The 22,720-nt window shown below is 43.3% G+C and overlaps 1 long non-coding RNA gene across 2 annotated transcripts in view; it reads left to right on the top strand.

Moving 5' to 3' along the window:
• The first annotated feature begins 7,299 nt into the window (after window positions 1–7,299).
• The window catches only part of LOC131404752 (uncharacterized), a 44,782-nt gene continuing 29,361 nt past the window's right edge, over window positions 7,300–22,720 (top strand). For both annotated transcript variants that reach the window (XR_009219847.1, XR_009219846.1), the window contains exon 1: window positions 7,300–7,384. This is a non-coding gene — a long non-coding RNA (uncharacterized LOC131404752). The remainder of the gene's footprint in view (window positions 7,385–22,720) is intronic.

Here is a 22,720-nt window from a genome sequence, read left to right as displayed (position 1 = left end):
AACGCTACACAGTGGCGAAGAGGCATTCCCTGGGTTGTCCTCTGATGGAAAATCAAGAGCCGAGTGTGCCTCCTTTCCCATGAAGGTTCTGCCAGGACGGCAGTAGGTGAAATTATAGGTTTACCTCCGGCCAATGTTTTGAAGAACTGTGGCGTTCCTATTCTTTTCCACCTAAGCAGTGATGTGTGCAGACTCCCTGTAATTATGGTATAATTGGATTTAACTATAGGGGTAGAACTAGTTTTCAACCAAGTCCCCTCAAATAATTTGTTGCTTATTAGAAAAAAAGGGTACTCTTACTGGCTTTAGTGGCATGCAGGTATGGCTCCCTCCAACTCCCCAAGAGAGAAAAGAATTGCTGGTGTGAGCCCCAGCAATTTAGTGGGGTTGGTTGAATCATAGTGCCCTCGTATCCCAACTCTGAACGTTTCAGAAAGTTCACTTTCTCTAATAAGGAAATCCAGAGATGAGGCCTTCCCAGGGTCCCAAAGTAAAATGTTTCCATCTCTCTCACTCCTATGGTTAGGAGATTATTCTAAATGTTCAGAGTTTGCAAGCCAGGGGGGAGGAAAGGTGTAATATGAATTCATCTTTTATTGAAGACAGTGTGATATAGTGCCAAGGGTACGGTCATTTGAGCAGAGAAATTTATTTAAATCCGACTCCCTTGTTTACTAACAGTGTTACTTTGGATGAGCAACTTCACATTTCTGATCATGCTTTCCACATCTGGGGCTTACATGATACCACGTCATAGGTTAGTGTGAGCCCCAGCACAATCCGTCCACATAGATGATGTTCAATAACCATTAGTTTCCCATGCTCTCATTCTGCCCTAAATGGAAGTAGAGAAAGGATATTGGTATCAGCCAATGTTACAGACTCCTTACACGGAAAGGCACCTGGGGAGTTTGTTGTGTTTCCCTCTCTGCCTCCCACTTAACTCTCCCACATAGGTGAACCACAGAGAGGTGAACCCACTTGCTCAAGGTTGCTCAGTGAATAACAAATAAACCCAGGTGTCCTGGGCTCTCAGCCCAGTGCTCATTTTACTCAGGACAGCCTGCCAGACCCACACAGATTCTTTCCAGCAGAATTGAAGATGGAGTGAGCGTGGGATTTCTGTTGCTTGGGGCTTGACAAAACGGTTGCAGACAATGAGTGGTTTGAATGTCTGAAAAGAAGCATCAGGGAGTGACCTGAATTAATCACACAATTTTTGCACGATATAACCAGGATGGTAATAAGCTCTGCTTCGTCAGTTCATGCTTTAATGAGGCAGTTGGCACAGACTTCCCTTCGATATGCCTTACCTTCCTTTTTGAGGTGACTGTGCAATAAAGGTATGCCTTCTAGGTCAGCACCTTAATCCTCTCTGGCTGATGCTTTAAAGTGAAGTAAAATAATATCAAATAGCTGACCCAGGCTCATCTGCTTCCCACCACCAGGATCTCTTATATATTGTGTGGTCATCAGATATGTGTCTTTTCTTGCAAATGGCTGAAGGGATACGGTTAAGTGGAGGTCAGGTAGGGTCTTGGGCAATAATGCCATCTTCTCATAAAGTGATTCAAACTCCCTGTGGTCTGGGAGTTAGAAGACCAGGATTCCAGCCCACACCCACTACCAAGGATCTGTGTGACCCTGGACAAGTCATTTTACATCTGTGGATCTTAGTTTTCTCATTTGTCAAGTGATGAGGCTGGAGAAGATGGACTCAAAACCTCCTTCCAGCTCTAACATTAGATGACTATTAATGTAGAAGTAAACTCCTCAGAAGGTTGTAGGTAGACTTTGGGAAGGACCCAAATCAGATCGCTGAAGTATAGTAGGAAAGCTATGATGCTAGGATGGGTCAAAGAGAGGCTGGGGTCAAGGACCCAGATTCCATGATTTGTTATTTACAACTCTTGGTAATCCCAATGAGCTTGAAGAATGCCAGGCTGCTGAGTTGTTTTGGCTGAACACAGTGCAGGGGTTAGAAGATGGTGCCATGGATGTGGGTGATGAGGTGAGGCAGAAAGTAGAAGGCTTTGCAGTTCCATTCTCGGGTTTATAGACTGAGCAGTGCATCCTTGAGAAGTGGGTTTCACTCGAACTTACTTATCTCAGAAATGTAGATGTGGGAAGACTGTGTGTGAGTCAGGGATAAGATTTTAACAAGACTCACTCTTGCTCTTTAGTTGGGGTCAGACCAGAGAAAGGAGTTTGTAGAAAAGAAGTGGTGATGGATTTCCCTTTCATAATTGACTGAGTGGTTTCCAACAAAGCATTTAGTCTCTCTGAATCTCTGGGGTTGATGTCCTTCCTGGGGCTGACCTGATTCTATTCTCTGGTGTATCCAAGTCTTTGGAAAGAGAAGCTTTAGCTGGAGCCAGAAACAATGCATGGATATTGACTTTTTGACATGCGACCTTGACCTTGACTCAGGACAACCACAAAGTGGAGCTCAGCATTTCTCCTGCTGCCTATATCTCAGTAGAGCTCTTGGAGTTGCCCAATAGCTTGGGAAATTAGAAAAGCCCTGTGGAAATGCAGAGGCGATTGGAATTGGGCTGGGCTGGATTGGATCAGTGATGGTTCTGCTAGGAGGAGTCTGATTCCAAGCCAGCCACGCCCTCCCTTGCTTTCGAGGAGGTTTACTTCATGTTGCACCCCTCCAGATGCTCTTTATAGCATCCCTTGGTTCCTCTGACCACGTGGATCACCATCCATGACATATTTCTGTCCTCCTGTCTTGCCCTACCCGTCCTCTATGCTGCTGTGTGGTCTTTCTCAGGGTTTTTTCCCCAAATGCTCCAGCCCGTGGTAACCTCTTTTGCACTGACCCGCTGTGGCTGTTACATTCTGAACCCTTCAGTCTAGCTTTTAATTACATGCTGTTTTGTATTGTCCTCTAATTGTTTCACATACCTCTTCACAACCTCTCCAGATTCTTGGGGCCAAGAACCATGTCCTCTGCCTTTCTTAAATCACCCCCTGGCTCAAGCTTGTTGGCCTCAGAGTGTCTGATCTTTCATGGTCACAGTCTTTATGCTAGACATGCTCTTCACCAGAGACTTTCCCCTGCCTCCGTGCACCTCCCCCAACTCCTGCTTTGCTCTTGCCAGTGACAAACTTTCCTCTTCAGCTGGGGCCCTGCAGCTGCCCTAGCATGCCTGCTGCAAATCAGCTTGAAGTAAGCTGTCTGTAAGTGCCCTGGTGAGTCAACTGGGCCCCTCCTTGGAGACAAGGAATTCTGAGGTCTTGCAAGCACATGCCTGCCCTTCTGTGGAACGATTCCACAGCTAACCCCCATCTTTCTTGCCTCTGGGAACACTCCTTACTTTTACCTTACTCAAGTAACTTCTTCCCTCCTCCGTTGGCTGCCTTGGCTTGTCAGTGTAGATGGCAGGGCGACTGCAAAGAGCCAGCCCTTGGTGGGGAGAGGCAGGACGTCTGCCTCCAAGAGCTGGAGTACTGTGGGATTCTGGTGGGTTTACTTTGGAGGAGAAACCACTGAATCATGGCATTTTTGAAGTCTTCCCCCAAAGAGAGCAAGAGTAGCATGGGGAAGAAGAGCCCAGGGCTCTGATTTGTCTTGGCCATCAATTAGCTGTGTCATCTTGTGTGACCCACTTGTCCTCTCTTACTCTCAAACTCCTCTTCTGTAAAGTGAGTTAGATGGATTAAAGGAATCCTTATAAAACAAAGGAACCCTTTTATCAAGTGTAATTGTATGAAGAATTTCAATTTTTAGAACAGAAAACAGAGCCATTCTGGTGGAAGTACTGGTGTAGAGGGGCTCTTGGTTTCCTCATGGTCTTTCAAATTATCCCCTGAAATACCTTATCAGAACTTCCCAGGAACACAATTTGAAAAGCACTGAGAAGGATGATCTCTATGGCCCATTCTGGCTCTGACAGTCTCCACACCCTTGCTCCTCAAAGTGTGGTTCTCCGGCAGCAGCAAGCACCCGGGAGCTTGTGAGGAATGCAGCATTTCAGGCCCCCGTTGAGACTTACTGAATCAGAATCTGCACCTCCAGGTGAACAAGATCCCCAGTTTGAGAAGCCCTGGTCTGTACAGTTCTGTGGCCCAGAAAGCTAGGTGACATGAGGACCAAGGGGGCATCACATCTTTCATTGTAGTGGGTGGGGTTGGAAGTTTGGGCCACATTTCCTTCTTGAAACTTCTAATGCTTCAGAACATTTGTTGTCCTCTGGATGGGGAACCAGCCATGGGAAACAGCAAGGCTTGTTCCTGGGCTTAGCTGAGGAGGGTGGTGAGGGGGCACCACCTGGTCCTGCAGAATGCATGTTAGGAAGTGCTGGAGACACAGCATTTTAAAGGGGGGGTTCATGTTTCCAGTGCTCGCTGCCGATGCCTTATTAGCATGACTCTACCAGGCGTTTGTGCTTCCTGACATGTGTCTCTTCCCGCACCCTGCAGGACCCCTCATCTCTCCTCAGCACCTGGGGTATGGCAGCTCAGTGTGGACTTAGAAGACCTACACTGTAGTCCTAGTTCTTGCATTTTCTAGCATTGTTCCTTTGGGTTTCTCTACCTCTCTGGGATTATTTATAACACAGCATGGTAAACCTCACAGAGTTGTGAGGATGAACCGAAATACGTGGAAGCTCTTTTTGTCACTAAAAACTAAGGGATATTTTTATATCAATTCTGATCTGTAAAAACACCCAGAGTTTGGTTTCAGCTGGGCTTACTAACAATGCTGATGTGGAGCCACAAACACCCCTGTGAGGGTGACAGCTGGTCTCCTGTGTTAGCCTGAGCTTGTGCCAGGAGTCCAGGTTTCTTCAAAGTTGGGTGGCCCTGTTGGTGGTTCTTAAAAACCTTTCATCAGGACTTGATTAGCCAAGTGCTTGCTTGTTTGTTTGTTTTCTTATGGTATTGTGGGACATTGAAAAGAAAGGACAAGTAAATTTAAAACTATTCTAAAATAAAAAATAAAAAGTTTGTTAAAAATCCAAAAATAAAAGGAAAAGGAAAGAGAAGAAAAATGGTTTCACTCTTTTATGCCCTTTCCTAGTGTAATTTTTTATCTGGCCAGAAGTTGGGATGAGATGAGCCTTAAGTCAATCCTGAAAGTGAACTTGCTGTTTTTCTCTTTCGTTCGTTAATGTTTTAATGACCACTTCTGCGAAAAACTCTTCCTGGTAACCTAAAAGCATGTTTGTGCTGTGAGTGGGGATGTTTCGGGAAAATCTGTATGTTTCTGGTGCTTTTATATTGACAAAAGAATTTAAGTGTCATTCGATAATAAAACCTTTAGGATTGTCTTCTGATTTCTCATTTCCTGTCTCCTTTTTGAAAACCTGGAATCTTCCTCAGCCAAGAATGAACAAAGTTTAACCCCAAAGGGATGGGCTTGGTTTGACATCCAAGCACCTGGAATAGAGGTAGGTTCATACCTTGGGGGGCCGCCTCAGCCCCACCCTGGCTCTGGTCATGCAATGTGGTGCCCCACCCTTCTCCTTCCTTTTCGCTCAGCTCAGCTCCTGCCATTTCATTCCACCTCACCTACTAACAGCCTTCTTTCCAATGGCACCCACAGAGGTTCTATGCCTTTAGAAAAAATGCTCCCTTGGGGAGCTCTGTGCTAGACTTGGGAAGAAACTCTGCCTATTGTGATGCTGCCGCATGGACAGAGGCAAGTCCAAGAGAGGTTGGGAGGATGTTAAAACTCTTAGGATAGAGCCAGGTCAACTTCCCTTTAAAAAAATCATTTAAAAAAGTATTGAATCTGCTGCTAAATTCCTACCCTGCAAAATCATTCTGGGGAAGTTGGTTTTGGTGGTCCTATTCAACCGAACCCAGGGGCTGTGCTTGTAAAGCCTTCTTTACCACGTTCTTATGATATTTGAAAGGTCATGCCATCATTGGCCAGGTCTGGCGGAATGGAAATCTTTCTTTATGTAGCTGGATCTGCACAAAGGCTCCATTTTCCTGTTACTGAAAGATGCTAGTCCTTTGGGCTCACCAAGGCTGCCTTTTGTGGCTTCACGAAATTTTCCTGACTCATTCAGCATCTTTCTTTGAAATCTAGGCTAGTGATCAATTCCCAAAGCACTGTGGGATTTTCATTTCGATCTTCTTATCTCTTTGGGGCTGGAAGGATACACAGACCTTCTCCAACCCTTCCTTTCTTCCCACGCGTAACAAATTGCCTGAATGCAGTGCCTCCCAAATTCATGTCTTTGGCCAAAACTTTGTCCCAAGCATAAGACACATTTGTCCAACTTTCTCTTGAATGTCTCCACTTGGATATCCCACAGGCAACTTAAACTCAACCTGTCTAAAATTGAATTATCATCGTTTTTCCTGAAACTTGCCCCTTCAAGCACTCCTGTGTTCCTTTGCTCTGTAATTGGCATTGCCCTTTACCCAGTTTCTCATGCCAGAAATTTAGGAGTCACCGCTGATTCTTTTCTTCCCCTTACTCTCCACATCCTATTTGTCCTCAAAATCTGTCAGTTCCACCCCTTTAACAGGCCATGAATCCAACCATTTTTGTCCATTCCCGTGGCTGTTACACTGGTGCAGACCACAGACACAAATCACCTGGATTACAACAAAAGGAGAAGGTTTTCCTTCTCCCCCTCCCAGTTCCAAGCACAGAGACTGACACAATAGATGCTGAAGAAAGGCTTGCTAAATTAAGAAATGGAGAAAGTAAAGAAAGACAAATGAAGCTATTACAAACTACTGCCTCCTGAAAAGACCAGACTAGATACAGGAGAGATGAGAAACTCTTCAGATATTAAGACCTCTGGATGAGACATTGCCTAAGATTCCTTTGTTGCAGGACTCATTGCCAGTGACTTCATTATCAAACGTAGATCTCGATGGCTGCAATATAAACTCATTTTCACTGGCTGTATCCTGAAGGAGGAATAGCTAGTCCCATTTCTTCTCTATGTGGCAGAAGAAGCTATGGGGATTACACAGCCTTTGTCCAAAGCCTGGTTCAAATCCAAGCTGGAAGCCTGAATCCATTTGCTGGGAGAATAGGTGCCCTAGGGCTGGCTCTCTATGCCAGATAATTAGCAGAAGAACAAAAATGAATTTAAAGTTTAAACTCGACTTCCACTGTCTTCAAGGCAGCTGCATACATCTCAGCTTCTTGCATACTCTGTCTCTTCACTCTTTTTTTTTGTGCAGCCCCCAAATCCTTTGCAGTGTTTTCCTCTTCCCCAAAACCAGGGAGAAAGGAAATAGCAATAAGAAAAGCCAAGAGTCTTAAAGCCCCACCCATTGCAAAGTGTTTGAATTCTGCTCTTTCTTTGTCTCCACAGAACATGACATAACATGTTTTGCTGATGCTACATCCTAGAACTGCTGGGAAGGGAAAGGCAGCCTGACAGAATGCGTTGTCTTAAAGGTACTCCTTCCCCATTTTTATTCCCCTGCCAAGAAAAAAAACAGAGAGAGAGAGAGGTCTTCAGTTTTACAACCCTCTCTCTCTGTCTGGACTAGCTCGGAAGCTTTGGAAGGAGCCAGACATTTTTGTAGGAGGGTGGCCTTCTGCTTTGGGAGGAAAATCCTTTCTGTACATGTTGGCTACAGAGACCCATGCATTGCACTAGAGTAGTTGTGCCAATTTCTGCTGAGGGGAAGCCAGCGGGCCATGGCTCTGGCTCTCCTTGGGTGATGGTGGCGGCAGTGCCAGTGGTGGTGGTGATGGGGATGAGAGAAGGGGCTGGTGTGTGTGTGACTGGGAGGTGGGGCAGGAAGATATTGTAAAGGTAAAGGATAAAAAATAAGCCTCCTTGGTGTTGATGGACTAAATTATTTGCTCAGAGATGAGGCAAATATACAGTTCTGAGCAGGGAGATAATTCTCCTGGATTTGGGGAAATTCTTTTGATCTGCAGGAGAATTTCAAGGTACAGTGGGGAATAAGAAACTTGTTAGACTTTTGCTCCTTTAAAACAAAGGAAAAAGACATGGATTTAGCAGCTAGTTTTTCTTTATTGTGATATTGTGGTAAGAATTTGTCAACATTTTTTATGCGTCTAGGCTCTTCATCTGATTGACTTAAGTGATTAATTGTGTGCTAGTTTTTCTGAATGTCTAGATTTGTAATTAGTTACTCCCGCTAATTTTAAAAAATTGGATAAAAATGTTGCGTGTCTGCTGAAATTGAACAGACTACCTCTATTTCATCCAGAAAATGACTTTCAATAATGTAATATGTTATTGACTAAAACTTAAAGTTATTAATGATTTAAAACTTCAAAGTTTCTGTCTGCAAAGAATTATAGCTCCAGAAATTCAGAGCTGAAAGGGACTTTAAAGATCATCTGTCAGTGTGTCTCCACCAAGGGCACTTGGAAATGTACAGGGTTGTTTTGGATTGTCACAATGACAATGACTGAGAGACATAACTGAATTTAGTGTCCTGAAATCACGGATGCTAAGCATTCTACATGCTTCCATGCTATATGATGTGATATAGTTCCACACAGCAGAAAATTTCCCTGTCCAAAGTGGCAGTAGTGCCCCTGTTTAGAAGGCTGAGTCCAGCTCATCATTTGAATTATGAAGATGCTGAAAACTGATATTCCCCAGGTTGATAAAATGGCAATGAATGGGGCTGATTCTCATGACTGTCGTTGATGTGATCCAGTTTCTTTGGTTCTATGCCCATTTTAATAATGATTTCACAGTTAGTGTGAGGAGACCTTCCCCATTATAAGTGGGAGAACCAATCAACGCCTGTAAGTCTTGGTACCTGGATATCTGTTTTTCCCTTCTTCTCCACTGGGGACCACAAATCTTATTTTCCCAACCAATGAAAGGGCTTTAAAGTGCAAGAAGAAAAATTAAAATTAAAATTACCAAGAATGGATGGCCAATTTCTTAATGAAATTGTAATGTTAACGGATGAATGAGAGAAAATGGAAGCCCAATGGGAGTTTAGGTTCAGTCTTCATCGAGGATAGGGAAGTCAAATAAGAGAGGTCAGAATATATGAGTTAAGGGTGGGTGGGAAGATATTAACATGTAGTCATTTTGAATTAGACCACAGTCTCCAAGACCAGGTGGTTGTATCCTCATGTATTAAAGATGTTTGCAGATGAAATCTCAAAACTCTTGTTTTCAGCAATCATGAAGAATGGAAAATTTCCCAGAATACTAGAAATAGAAAAATATTCCTCTAATTTTCAAAAAGAGAGAAAAGATAGTTTTGGAAGCCACCTCCAAGGGAACTTGACATTGGATCTGATAAAACTCTTCAACAGTACATTAAACTCATGCTTTATGCATGCTTAGAAAAGAATGAGGTATCTCTAGCAGCCAGTACGGATACTGCTACCATAAACTGACCCATTATGGACCAACTACACTGGCAAATCTGTGAAGGTCCATAAACTTAGCGTATCTTGATTTCCACATGTTTGACAAGGTCTTCTATGATATCCTATCTTTATCCTTATCCTAGATAAGACTACAATAGGTGTGTTAAGCAATATTGCAGTTAAGTGGATTTCCAGTTGGTTGAATTTATGTTTTTAAAGAGTGTTAATAAGTGATAATCTGGAAGGAGAGGTCAGTGAAATTTACCTTTGCCTTAACCAAGTCTTGTTCAACATATACCTCAATAATTTGAAGGAACACTAACAAATATGATATCTGATTTTTTTATATGCCATAGAGTCATATAGGATAACATTAAAAGTGATCTCAATAGGCTGGAAGTCTGGACTAAATTCAACAAGATGAGATTTAACACATATAAATGTTAATCTGCTGCACTGTAACTCAAAAAATCAATTGCATAGCCACAGAATCAGGAGACCTGGTTTTGCAGATATTAATATTGAAAGGGAGAGGGCTTTCTAGGTGAAGGGTTTTTATTGGAACATAAGCAGATGATAAAACAATAGTGGGATGTGGTTTCCGTAAAAGTTAATGTAATCTGAGATGTATCCAGAGAAGCATGTTAGGTTGATGAGAGGCTTGGAGAGTGCATCAGATGAGGAATGACTGAAATAACAAAAGATCTGGGCTGAAGAAGAGGTAACTAAAATGTCAAGGTTATCTTGTAATATTTGAGGTTTCCTTGTGGGGAAAAGGGAGGGGGTTTGCCTTTCAAGGACTTAAGGTAGTAGAATGAAGACCAATAGGCAGAAGTTATAGGAAGACAAATCTTAGTTGAGCATAAGGAAAAACTTACTAGTAGTCAAGAAGAAATGGGCTTACACTCATGTTCACAGCAGCATTATTCACAATAACCAAAAGGTAGAAGCAACCCAAATGACCATTGACAGATGAATGGGTAAACAAACGGGGTGTATACATACCATGGAATATTATTCAACCTTAAAAAGGAAAGAAATTCTTACACATGTGACAACATGGATGAATCTTGAAGATATTATGCTAAGTGAAATAAGCCAGTCACAAAAGGACAAATATTGTATGATTCCACTTCGGTGAGGTACCTAGAGTAGGTGCCTCTATGTCAAATTCATAGAGACAGAAAGTAGAATGATGATTCCCAGGGGCTGAGAGAAGGGGTAAACGGGGAGTTGTTTAATGGCTACACAATTTCAGTTTGGAAAGATGAAAAAGTTCTGGAGATGGATGGTGGTGATGGTTGCACAACAATGTGAAGGTACTTAGTGCCACTGAACTGTACCCTTAAAAATGGTTAAGATGGTGTATTTTATGTTATGTATATCTTACCACAGTTAAAAAACAAATATGGGGCTTCATTGCCTAAAGAATCAACCCTTAAAAAAAAAAAAGAAGAAATGGGCTACTATGAGAGGTATTGAGTTTCCTGTAACTGTAGGTATCCAAGCAGGGACTGAGCAGTCTCAGGGTGGCATTCTCTAGAGGGAATTTCAGGATTAGAAGGGATCAATGCTGATAATTTCAGAACTTCTATAACTCTGCATGAACACAGAGGCTCATTCCATGCCATAAATTGAGCCGGGCAGCATAATTTCTTGATATTGTATTACATACACAAGAGTATATTCGTATAATCTATCATACATACATAAGACCATGCTTTATAACAAATATGCACTTCAATATATACTGTTTAATTAATATTTTAAAAAATGAAGACCCATTTAGCCCCCATCCAGGTTCAATATCGGAATATTGCCAATATCTTAGAAGCCCCCACCTGTGCCATGTGTACTTTCCCAGTCACCTCCCTCCTCCCTGAGGTGATCTCTCTCCAGATTTTTGTGATGACCTGTTCCTTGACTTTAAAAAAAAATAGACTTACTACCTATTATGCGTCCCTAAACAACATAGTTTGGTTTTGCCTCTTTTGAATGATATGTACATCATATGTTTTCATTTGTTACTTCCTTCTTTAGCTCATTGTACTTATAAGATTCATCCATGTTGATACACGCATGCAGCTGTAATTAATTCATTTTCAATAGATCAAAGTGTTTCCTTGTGTGTATATGCCACAATTTGGTTATTGTTTCCACTGTGGATGGACACTTGGGCTATTTCCAGCTTTTAGTTTTTATAGACACTGCTCCCAGGAACATTCATGTGCATGACTTCTGGTACTCATGTGCAAGAATTTCTCTAGGGAAAGTAGCTGGGAGTGGAAATTCTGGGTTGTAGGGTACACACGTCTCCAAATGTTCAACATAATGACAAACTGTTTTCCTAATGATTGTATTAATTTATACTGCCACCAGCAATGTACGAGGGTTCTCATTGCTCTGCATACTTGTCAGATTCAGACTACACTCTTTACCTAAGAATTAGAGAAGTTGGTGAAGTTGGCAACCTGGCTTTAGTATCTCATCATGAAGTGGGAAAATGTATTTGTGTTGCACCAAGAAGAATTTAGGTTCCAAATTAATGTAGATTCTTCTTTTGAATTAAATGGCTTAATAAAGATGGAGTTCCAATTATATCCTAAGTACATGAAGGGCAGGAAGTTCCATGTATCCTTTGGTAGCTGGCTGTCCTCACTTTGCCCCTCTGCCCAAGGTTTATAGTGCCTGCTCATCAAATACAACCTTGTATTCGAAATGCAGTCTTCAAAGAAAGAAATTTCAAAGCAAGACATAATTTACTGAATTATATCAATGTTACAGTTTGGTGAAGCTTACTGGATTGAGTTGAAATGAACTGGCTTGAGAGGAGACTATGGGCCACACAGCATTGTGTAGCTTTGAGCTCTGGATGTGACAGCCTAAACTTGAACTCTATCTAGCCCAGCCACTGTCCAGCTATGTAACCTTGAGGAAGTTAGTTGATTTCCCTAAGCTCAGTTGCCTCACCTGTAAAATGCCGTAGAGTAACAGGACACACTGCATGTGCATGTGGGGAGAGGGGCTTGTGAAGATGAGATAATTCATGTTAGGTGCTAAGCTCAGTCTCTGGCATTCAGTGTTCAACAAATGTTGCACATATTATTAGAATCTGTATCCCTGAAGAAATACATTTACAGTGGCCTCCTGGATAATGTAAGAGTGAGTTTGCCTGGGGAGATGGGGAAGGACTTGACCTCTTCAGGGTTTTTACTTCCGGTCCCCCATGTTGGTAATTTTCAGCAGCAAACATTTAGAATAAGCTCTGGTTTTACTCTTCATCAGACCAGAAGTGACAGCAAAAACAGACATTTTTTTCAGCAAAGAAATTAATCTCCTAAACAGGGTGCTTTTACCCTTTCTTTAAATACTTCTAAACTTATGAGAGAGAAGCACAGCGCACATTATCCATCAGAATGAAGCATCATCCAGCGCTGCCGAGTTTCATTGACTATAAGATTGCCCTCTGAGCTATAGGCTTTTTTTTTCTTTCCCAGAGCACAGTTAGCAGGGATATTTTTCTTTAAATGGCCCAATTTCATTTGCATTTTTAAGCTTTTACTGCAGAGAGTAGAAGCAGTTGTAAATGGTTCCAAGAAGGTGGCTGCGATTTCTCCAAACTTGGAGCTGCCTGCCTGAGCTTCTGAAATTGAGTGTCAGCTTCCCTCCGAGTAGAAAGATATTACTTCATAGCTGTGCACGCAGTTCGCAGCTCTGCTCTTGGTTTGATGGTCTCATTTAGCCACAGGCATTCTCCAGCAATGATTCGTTCTCCCCAATAAAATTAAATATCACCTTTCTCCCCCCAGCACACCCTCTTTTTTTAGTAAGACATTTTCTTGTTTAGACTGAAGCAAGACATGGCGAGAAACTGTGAGTTCTTCTCTGATTGCTTTTATTGTTCTTTTTTGACAAGAAGAAAACAGCAAAAAGGTAAAAGAGGAGGAAAATCTACCATCGGAAATCTAAATGGAAATCCATACCAAGATTGCAGATCAGTTTGAGTTTGTTTAAGGTTTGATAGCAAGGTGTTGAGAGAGGAAGGCCATAGGGAGAGTATGGAATGCTTTTCAATGTTGTAGAACAAAGGACCGACTGACCGGCATTGTCTCCATGCTGATTCTTGAGTTCACACCATTTACCCCAGTAATCCCACAATGAGAGGCCAAAGTCTGCAGTGAAGCCCACAGGGTCACTGTGTCCATGGGCTTCTGCAGCCTCCCAAGCCACTTCATGAGGAGGCTGGACCGAGTCCAGGAAGGGGTGGGCAAGCAGCTCTTTGTAAGATGGACAAACATCAGAGGAAGGGGCTTTACATCTTAAAAAGAAAAAGGAGACTTTGATGACTCTGTAGTTATGGCCAGAAGGTGTAAGCCACAGTACCTTGATTGATAGGATCCTTGAACAAAAGAAGTTGAAACCTACATGTTTTCTCAAATCTGGTTTAATATGTAGGCAGTCTCGACCATTCTGACAAGCTGTGTGCCCAACGTTTACAATTTGGGTGTTTAGAACCCAGAACACAATTTACTTGAAAATAGTCCTTTAATAGGGTGGTCAGGTTTCTTGGCCTGCTCACAAAAGCCCATTTAATATATACTATTTTGGCTGAAATGTATTGCTAAGAGTTTTAATGGGTTGGGGACAGGAATCCATGTGGTGAGAGAAGAGGAGATAGAAGAGTTTCCATTCCTTTCCTTGGATACTGAGCCAAGCTCTGGTGAAATTTTGAAGAGACCAAGCATGTTTTTGGCATTTTCCTTTTCTGCTTCTCTCTCCCGTGGTTGTCAGGGCCTTGCACTGCCCCCAAGGAGACTAAATGCATTGTTGTCAGGGACCATATAAAGAGGAATCTTGCTTTGGATAATGGGTGTGTAAGCAGGATGAGGTTCCTCCTACATTAGATTTGTCATAGCTTGGATATCTGTTTTCCCAGATGACTTCTAGTCACCTGCTTTTTCCTGTCCTTTACTATTGGCCTATGTTTCCTCTTACTTGACCCAGCTTCTACCAAAACTTTTATGTCTGTCCTCCAGGATTTCTGCAATCAAGAAATTCATTCATAGCCTCAGACTTCTCATTGACCACTCCCTCTACATTTTTATCTGAACCTGCCTCTCCCTTCTCAAAGGGAACTATTAATTCTCCCACACCTTAGGGTCAGCAGACAGCATTGGCACCATCTCTGCTTCTCACTACAACTCCCCAAAATGACTTATGTAAAAATTTCTGCCCTTTTAAGTCTCATGCCCCTTGGCATTGCCTGCTGTCTCCCAGAGGTCACCAGTGACATGTCTATAAGGGTAGGCTGTAACTTCATTGAGTGAAACAAGCCTCTGGGGGGCTGTGGTGAACTGGAAACAGCTAAAGGGCACAATAGCTCCTCAGCCTTAGAGGTCACAGTGGAGGGCCGTGTTGTCACGAGCCCCATGTTGCTAGATCATCATAGTTTTTAAGAGCAGCCTTCCAAAGAATCCAGATTTTTATATGAACTCTCCTGATTTTTAAGTGATAGGTAGTAATTCATCATAAAACAAATAAGCATAAGACCCCGTGCCAGCCAAATAAAACCTGGCTATGGGTCTGATGTGGCTCATAAGCCTCTGATCTGTGGTTTCCGCTCTGTATTTCTTAGTCCTTACGGAACAACCTCTTCGTCATGCTCCTCCTTTCACTAAAGGCATGGGCATGTGGCTCATCGTCTTTCCCTACGTCTGAACCCCTTGCCTCATCCTGGGTCAGTTCAGTGTTCATGAGGGTGCCCCAAGAATGCTCTGACTCTCTGTTCCTGGGTCTCCTCACGTGCAGTGTCATCTCCTAGGTCACTTCCTAGTTTCTGACCGTAACCTTCTATCTTACTACTTCTTTTACTCAATAATTCACACTGTTTCTGTCTTTTAAATGAGGTACTCCCAGACCATTGATCCCTCTCTCTCTATATATTCTTCATATCTTTAAGCCCACTCCTCATTCTCTCTCCAGCTTCATGTTACTTAAACCACTGTCTAGCCAATACCATTGCTCCATCGGCTTTCTTTCATACTGTTTGGCCTCAACCCTGGATCTAGTTAACTATCAGCCTTCTCTACCAGTGTTGCTAAGTGTTATAGAGAAACCCAGACAGATCTGCAGATTAATTTTACCGTAGCTTCATGGTTCTAGATGCTACTGGCTCTCCACTGCTGCCTTGTAATCATTCCACGGTTCCTTAGTTCTCTCTCTAGTTCTTTCGACTAGCTTTTTCTTGCTTTCTTCACTCTCCTCCTCTCCTTAAATGTTTAACTTTCATAAGTTTAGCACATGATATTGCTTCCTATTTCACAAAGTAAAGGCCAAAGATGGGAACGCTCCCCTCCTTTTAACTTACCGACACCAAACTTAAAAATTAGCTACAAATATCTCCATGTTTCCCTCCTTCGCTTCTGTTATAATGGAAGAGGAGCATCCCTATCTGGACTAATCCTTCTACTTGTCCTCTGGAGCTCTTCTCTTCCTGTCCTTAGCAACCTGGCTTGATCAATCTTCACTCTCTCTTTCCTGTACAATCACGCTGTCCCTTTCCATTTTGGCCTCTTCCTATCAGCACTTGAACATGTTGAAGTCTTCCATCCTGAATATCCAATTCCTTTCACCTTTCAGCCTCTGCTTTCTCTTTAAAAAGACAGTTATATCTGCTTCTCTGCTTCTTTACTTCCCATTCTCTATTTTACCCACTACAGTTTGGCTTCTGCCCTTATCGTGCTACTGAAACTGCTCCCAACAAGGTCAGTGATGACCGCTTTATTGCCGAATCCATTGGAAACTTTTAAGCCATTATCTTCCTTGACCTCCCTGTTGTAGCTGACACTGTTGGTCCTTCCCTGCACATTGAAAGCTCGTTTCCTGGGCCTCCATGGCCAAATGCAGCAGCTGCATTCCCCTACCTCTTCAGGCTCCTTTCTAGGTTGCTCTTCCTCTGCTCACTCTCAAATATTAGAGTGGGTTCTAACCTAGGTCCTTTTCTGGTTTTATTTTTCCATGCTCCTGAGGTTATCTCAGCATTCTGTGACTTATCAGGGTAGACTAAGATAGAACAGGAGCGGTAGGGTGCAGATTTTGTTATGGAAAATAGTGAAAATGAGGGTGGCCAGGCACAATGGTGCCAGAAGATGAAGAGACTGAGATGCCAGCAAGAAAGTGACCTGCTGAAGTTGGCAAAAGGTGAACAAGCATTGGTTCTAGAGTGTCAGCATCAAGTGTTTTAGAGATTAGAACCTTCCCTTCTGTTGTACAATAACATATTTGTCTGGTCTTTGACCTCAGTTCCTGGGATGGAACTTCTAAACTCTTGGAATTTCCAAAATGATGGGAATGTCTTTGTTATTCATGGTGGGCTCTGGGATTACACTTGAATTTATGCTAATGAAGTAACTCATAATGACCCCCTAGATAGTTTCAGGATGGGGGATGGCTGTGTTGGAATGACCAACCGTATGATTAGAGTACTGGGGCTTTGAGCCATGTGATATTGGCCCAACCTTCAGGATTGGAAGGGAGCTGGGGACTGAGTTTAACTATGTGGCCAATGATTCAATTAATGATGCACATATAATGAAACCCCAATGAAAACTCTGGATACTGAGGGCTGGTTGAACTTCTGGTTAGTGAACACCTCAATGTACCAGGAGGGTGATACATCCTGATCCCATTGGGAGAGGACACAAAAGCTTTGCGTTCAGGACCCTCCCAGCCCTTGCCCTATGTATCTTTTCATTTCACTGGCCTAGGGATTTGCATCCATTATGATAAAATTTTAATCATAAGTATAGCACTTTCCTGAGTTCCTGTGAGTTATTCTAAATTACTGAACCTGAGGGAGCTATGGGAACCCCTCAATTTGTAGCCAGTTGGTCAGAAGTGCACGTGGCCTGGGGACCCTGGAACTTGTGGTGGTTGTCTGATGTGAGGACAGTATTGTGGGAGACCGTGCCCTTAATTCGTGTAGTCAGAACTGCACTGCAGTAGTGCATCTCCCCAGGAAAAAGTGTGTGGACTCAGAATGGGAGTGAGTACCCCATCACTAGAAGAGATCTGGTTATGGAATGTAGAGGAATATAGAAGAATATAGAGTCACAGGAGATTAGAGGCAGAACTGACTTTATTTAGAAACAATGTCTCTAGGTTTTCGGGTAGGATAGTAACAAGGAGATTTAAAAAAAGGCAGACAGAGTGTTCACTTTAAGTCTGGTCGTACTTTAATGGCCTTTGTGCTTCTGAGTTCTTGGATCTGTCCCTCAAAAATTTTAGAATACTATATATTTCCAGGTTAGAAAATATGACTTTTTCTTTTGTCCCCCAGAAGAGGCAGAGAGCAGCCCTTGGGGATAATAATGATGCCATTTATGCTGTGGTCTCTTGTAGTTAAAATTGTGTCGGCCATTTTGACCCCTGATGGGATTTATGGTGGCTTAGATCTCTGTTGGAGAAATGAGTTTCAGGCAGTAGACAGGAGGATAAAGGTCTCAGGCTTGGAGCATATTATTTTAGTGAAATAGGGAGAAAATTCACTGGAGCCCTTTCTTTCTTTTTTTAGCTATAAAATCTGACTGTCCGTATTCTATTATCGCTGTCTGCACCCTGATGTCACTGGGGTCCCTCGCATGGGATGCTAGGTGGTTCTATTCTTAACAATAATATGAGCTTCATGAGATACTAATCACCTACTATGTGACTGGTCACTGGGCTAGCTCCTTACAGACACTCACTCTGTTCCTCGCTCCAATCCTTGCATATCAGAAGTGTCTCCGTTTCACAAATGAAGAAACTGCAGCTTAAACATGTTGAATCACTTTGTCAATGGCACCTGCTTAGAATGCCACAGCGATTGGAGCCCAGATCTGCCCAGCTCCACTGTAGAGTGCCTCTGATGGTGGAGCAAGCGCTGAACCCGGAGCCAGAGAAACATAATGATTAAGAATCTGGTTTTATCTCTCCAAGGAGCTTGCAGTCAAATCAGAGAGATTGACTGTTATTTTCTGATCAAGGTGCTGGTCTGGGGCAAGAGTTGGTGGCGTGAAGACTTTAGTTAAATATGTGGACTGTTGTTAAGGCTAAAAAGATCACCAAGCAGGGTCCCCAGCAGCAGCTTAGTTTAGAAACAGCTCACCTCTACTATTTTTTTTTTAACTTTATTTATTTATTTTCCCCCCCAAAGCCCCAGTAGATAGTTGTATGTCATAGCTGCACATCCTTCTAGTTGCTGTATGTGGGCTGCGGCCTCAGCATGGCCAGAGAAGCGGTGTGTCAGTGCGCGCCCGGGATCCGAACCTGGGCCGCCAGCAGCGGAGCGCACGCACTTAACCGCTAAGCCATGGGGCCGGCCATCACCTTTACTTCTTGAGCCTTCTAACGGTCATTGCATATGCTTGAATTTGAACCTTTTTGTCTTTCCTTTGTCACCAAGCCAAATCCCACTCATACTACTCCATGTAGAAGGAAGACAATACTGTTTCTAAAAGGTACAGATCAGGAGACAAGAAAGTAACATTTGTTGACATTTACTACTTTCAGAGAACTTCATACACTTTAAAAAAAGTTTAATCCTTTTAGCGATCAAGATGTAGAAGCTTTATGTTCAGCTTCCCTGTGATCTTTTAGCTTTTAAGAGTCAATCCGTGATTCAACCAGACTCTAAGGAAATATTGGTCACCCCTCTCAAGGTTCTTCTTTTTGTGTTGCCTGGATAGTAATCATATCATGTCAGTGGCTCTTTTAACTTTTGCAAGTGTCTTCTACTATTATATTCTCAGCAAATCTAAAAGCCCAGCTTTATGAGACAGGGACCTGTGTCTCCACTTGATGAGGAAGCTGAAGTACACATACAATGTTTAGTGACCTGCGAGTGGCCACTAAACTCCTAAGAGGAGAGATAGAAGGAAAGCACAAGTCTTTCTACCCCACCAACTTTTAAGTGGACCTCTTTCAATTAAAGATGAAAAAAAAAAAAAACAGAACTTGAAAACCTACAGGAGCCAATCACTCTATTAGACGTTTTTTATTTACTTATTACAACAACCGTTCAAGTTGGGGGTGATTGTCCTTATTTTACAGACAAAAACTGAGAGGTTACATAAGGGTCCCAGAGTCACACAGTGAGTGGCAGGTTTGCTCTTTTCATTCCAGTATCCCACATGTCTAACCTTTTCTACAGGATCCCTCAGTTGAACATGTTTAAAAAACGTTTGAGCCTAACTCATTTAAAAAGAAAAAAAAATCTAACCCTCACTGAGCGCCGTACACCCCTCTCACCACCATCTTGCCTCTCACTTGCCCTTTTGGGGGAAGCCTCTTGACAGATGAACCTACTAGGGCAGCCTCCTCCTCCCCCGTACTTTCCCTCCTCAGTTCACCACCACTGATTCTCCTTCATCTGCATGTGAAATGGCTCTTGCCAAACTGCTAAGGACCACTCATTGCTCTCTGACAGCTGACTTTTTGTATGTGTTTCCTTAGCTTCTTTCCAGCCTTTGACACTATTCCCGTTTCTGAAAACCCTGTCCTCCCTTGGTTTCTGAGCCACCAGTCTTCACGTTTTCTCCTCTCTCTCTGCTCTGCCCTCCCCCTCTCTTTGTAGTTTCTCCTCCTTAGCCTTGAAGTGTCTGTGTTCCCCCGAGCTCTCTCCTTAGCCTTCTGCTTGTGTTAGTTTATCCAAGCAGCAGTTACTACGTGTTTATCACATGTCAGGCCCTGTGCTAGGCACTAGGGATCAGAGACAAGCGAGCAGTGACCAAGTGGTCTGAGATGTGAGAAGCCCATCATGCTCTGGTCCCTCCCCACTGACCGTCCAGCCCCTTTGCTGGCCCCTCTGCTCTGCACAGCTGCTGCAGTTCCCAGAACCCAGTGAGCTCTCTCTTGCCCTTGGGCTTTTGCAGGGGTAATTCCCTCAAATGTCCTCTAGGACATTTGGAACGTCCGCTGTAACTGTCCCTCTGTTTGCTTAGCTCTTTCTCCTCTGTCAGGATGTGGTTCAGGCATCAACTCCTCTGAGAAGTCTTTTCTGACTCACCAGAGTGAGTCAGAAGCCTGTCTCTGTGCTGAAGTTCATCACAGAACCTACACACAGAATCATTGCTCTCGTCTCGTTATTCTGTCCATTCCCTGAGGGCAGGAGCCAGGTCTTAGGCTCCTTCATATGCCCAGCCCCTAACACAGTCCTTGATATGCAGCTCTTTGTGGAGTGAATGAATCAAGCTTGCCATGTCTGGCCCCTGCCCCTTTCCAGCCTGGACTCCTGTCCCTCCTCCACCTGCACTGTTTGCTGTAGCCTGTGGTTGTCCACATTGACTGCCCATTAGATTTACCTGCGGAAAAAAGAAATGACAGGCCTGGACCTTACCCCATTTCAGTTGAATTAGATTATATGGCGGTGGGACCCTGGTGTCTGCATTATTTCAAAACTCCCCAGGTGTTTCTGATGAACAGGAATAATCACATGTACGACATGTCTTGGTATCTTACCGCCCAGCACAATGCTTTGCGTATAGTGCATATTTAATAAAGATTTCTAGAGTAATAGAGTGGTGGCCTAAAAGCCTAGTTTTTGCAAATTCGAATTCAAGCCAGCTGTTTCCTGTCTCTGAGCACCGACGCACACAAAGCCAATTCTCGAGGTGATTTTGCTTCAGAAGGATGTGGCTCCCAAATTGTATTACTTCACGTTTAGTCCCCAAGAAAGAAAGTTTTCAAAGCCCAAATTGGCTGATGATTTGTGAAACTAAGTCACACATGGTTTTTGTTTGAACCTCCAGAAAAACGGTAGTCAAGTAGGTGGGGTTTAGGTGAGAAAGGAGGACATGGAGATTACTGGCTTTTGTTACATAAGAATTTGTAAGATTTTCCATGGTTTCTGGTAAATCCTGGCGAAAGTTTGTTTGGCCGCAGGCCCTATAAAAACACTAAACGGCTTCCTTTCTGATGTTACTGGCTTTCTTTGGCGAGGGAACAAGACATAGGCAAGTCTGTGGGCTGGAGTAGGGCAGAGAGAGGGTGTGTGCAAAGGAAGGGTGACAGCAACCAGCTTTCTTTGCCCCATTTCCTCGGATCATATCTGCACTTAAAAACTCTTGGAAAGCAATTTGAAGTCTCAGTGATCTCTAGCGCATTGTGGCTCAAAACTCTTAGGGCAGATACTTGGGGGCCTTCTCCCACCTCCTATTGCCACCCCTGCCCCCAAATTCATAGGACAGAGCTCAGATATCAAGGGACTTAATCATTGTCATTGACTAACGGTAACAGCTGTCACATGTGCCAGATACTCTGTAGGGAAAGTTCATGACCATAAACTTATTTAACCTTCACAGGAACACTGTGAGGCAGGTGGTGTTACCCCATTTTATAGACGACAAAGCTGAGGCTCAGAGAAGTTCAGTGACAATGTCCAGCTACTAAGTGACTGTACCGCGTTATTATCCCCGTCTCCTGACTTTCCAGCAAGGACTCATTCCACTACCATGAGGGGGACCTGCTCAGGCTGGGGCAGAGCAACAGGGCACAGACTGGCCAGGAGACAGTTTTTCTTGGAGTGGGAAAGTATGAGGGGAAGCATTGGAGCAGAGGTATGAGGATTTTGAGGTCTCTTGAGAGGCTGAAGAGGTGGGAAAAGCCTGCAGCTGACTGTTGGGCAAGGAGGTGAGAGCTGGCCCGCTGAGCGCTGTGGCTGTCCCGTTACATTTCGGGAGACCTGGCAGACAGGTCTGGAGGCTTCTTCTCTCTATTTGGAGTTTGGGGGAAACTCAGAGTAAAGAGCCACATCAAAACTACCTGTCGTTATAACCCCATAAAAAGTTAAGAAACAGTTGACGGATGGGAAGCAAGGAATAGAGCGACCTCGGCGTAGTCGCCTTGTTTACCGCTGGCTTCTTATTTATCGGTGCCGCGTCTTCCATTTGTCAGGCTATAACGATAGCGGCCTTTATGAGTCAGCAATTTTTTAATGAACTTGTTTCAGATGTGTATTCCGTTCTTGGAACTCTCTGTGTTCTGAAGCAGCTTTGTAATTATTGCCTCCGGTGGAGTAGCCTGGCTCTCTCTGGCTTTTATGTAAGCAATTTCACTTGGTTTGCCTCTTCCTCGTTTAGCTTCAAATAAGGAAGATGAAAGGGTAGAAAAATATAATAATAATAGTTTTTTTAAAGGGTGCTTATTATGTGCTACCATTGTTCTAGATGTTATGCATTCATCTTTGTGTTTTATCCTAACGTTACTTCAGTCTTAGGTATTTTTATAGCCCCATTTTTCAGAGGAGGAAACTGTGGCTCAGACATTGAACAAAGTGTCTAAAGTTACTCAGGTAGTAAGTTGTAGAGACAAGATCTGAACTCAGGTCCATCTGACCACACAGACTGTACTCCTGACCCTGCTGCTCTGTGGGGTGGACCA

Source organism: Diceros bicornis, chromosome 4, assembly GCF_020826845.1.
Source record: "Diceros bicornis minor isolate mBicDic1 chromosome 4, mDicBic1.mat.cur, whole genome shotgun sequence".
NCBI lineage: Eukaryota > Metazoa > Chordata > Mammalia > Perissodactyla > Rhinocerotidae > Diceros > Diceros bicornis.
This window is presented reverse-complemented; position numbering and strand designations above follow the sequence as displayed.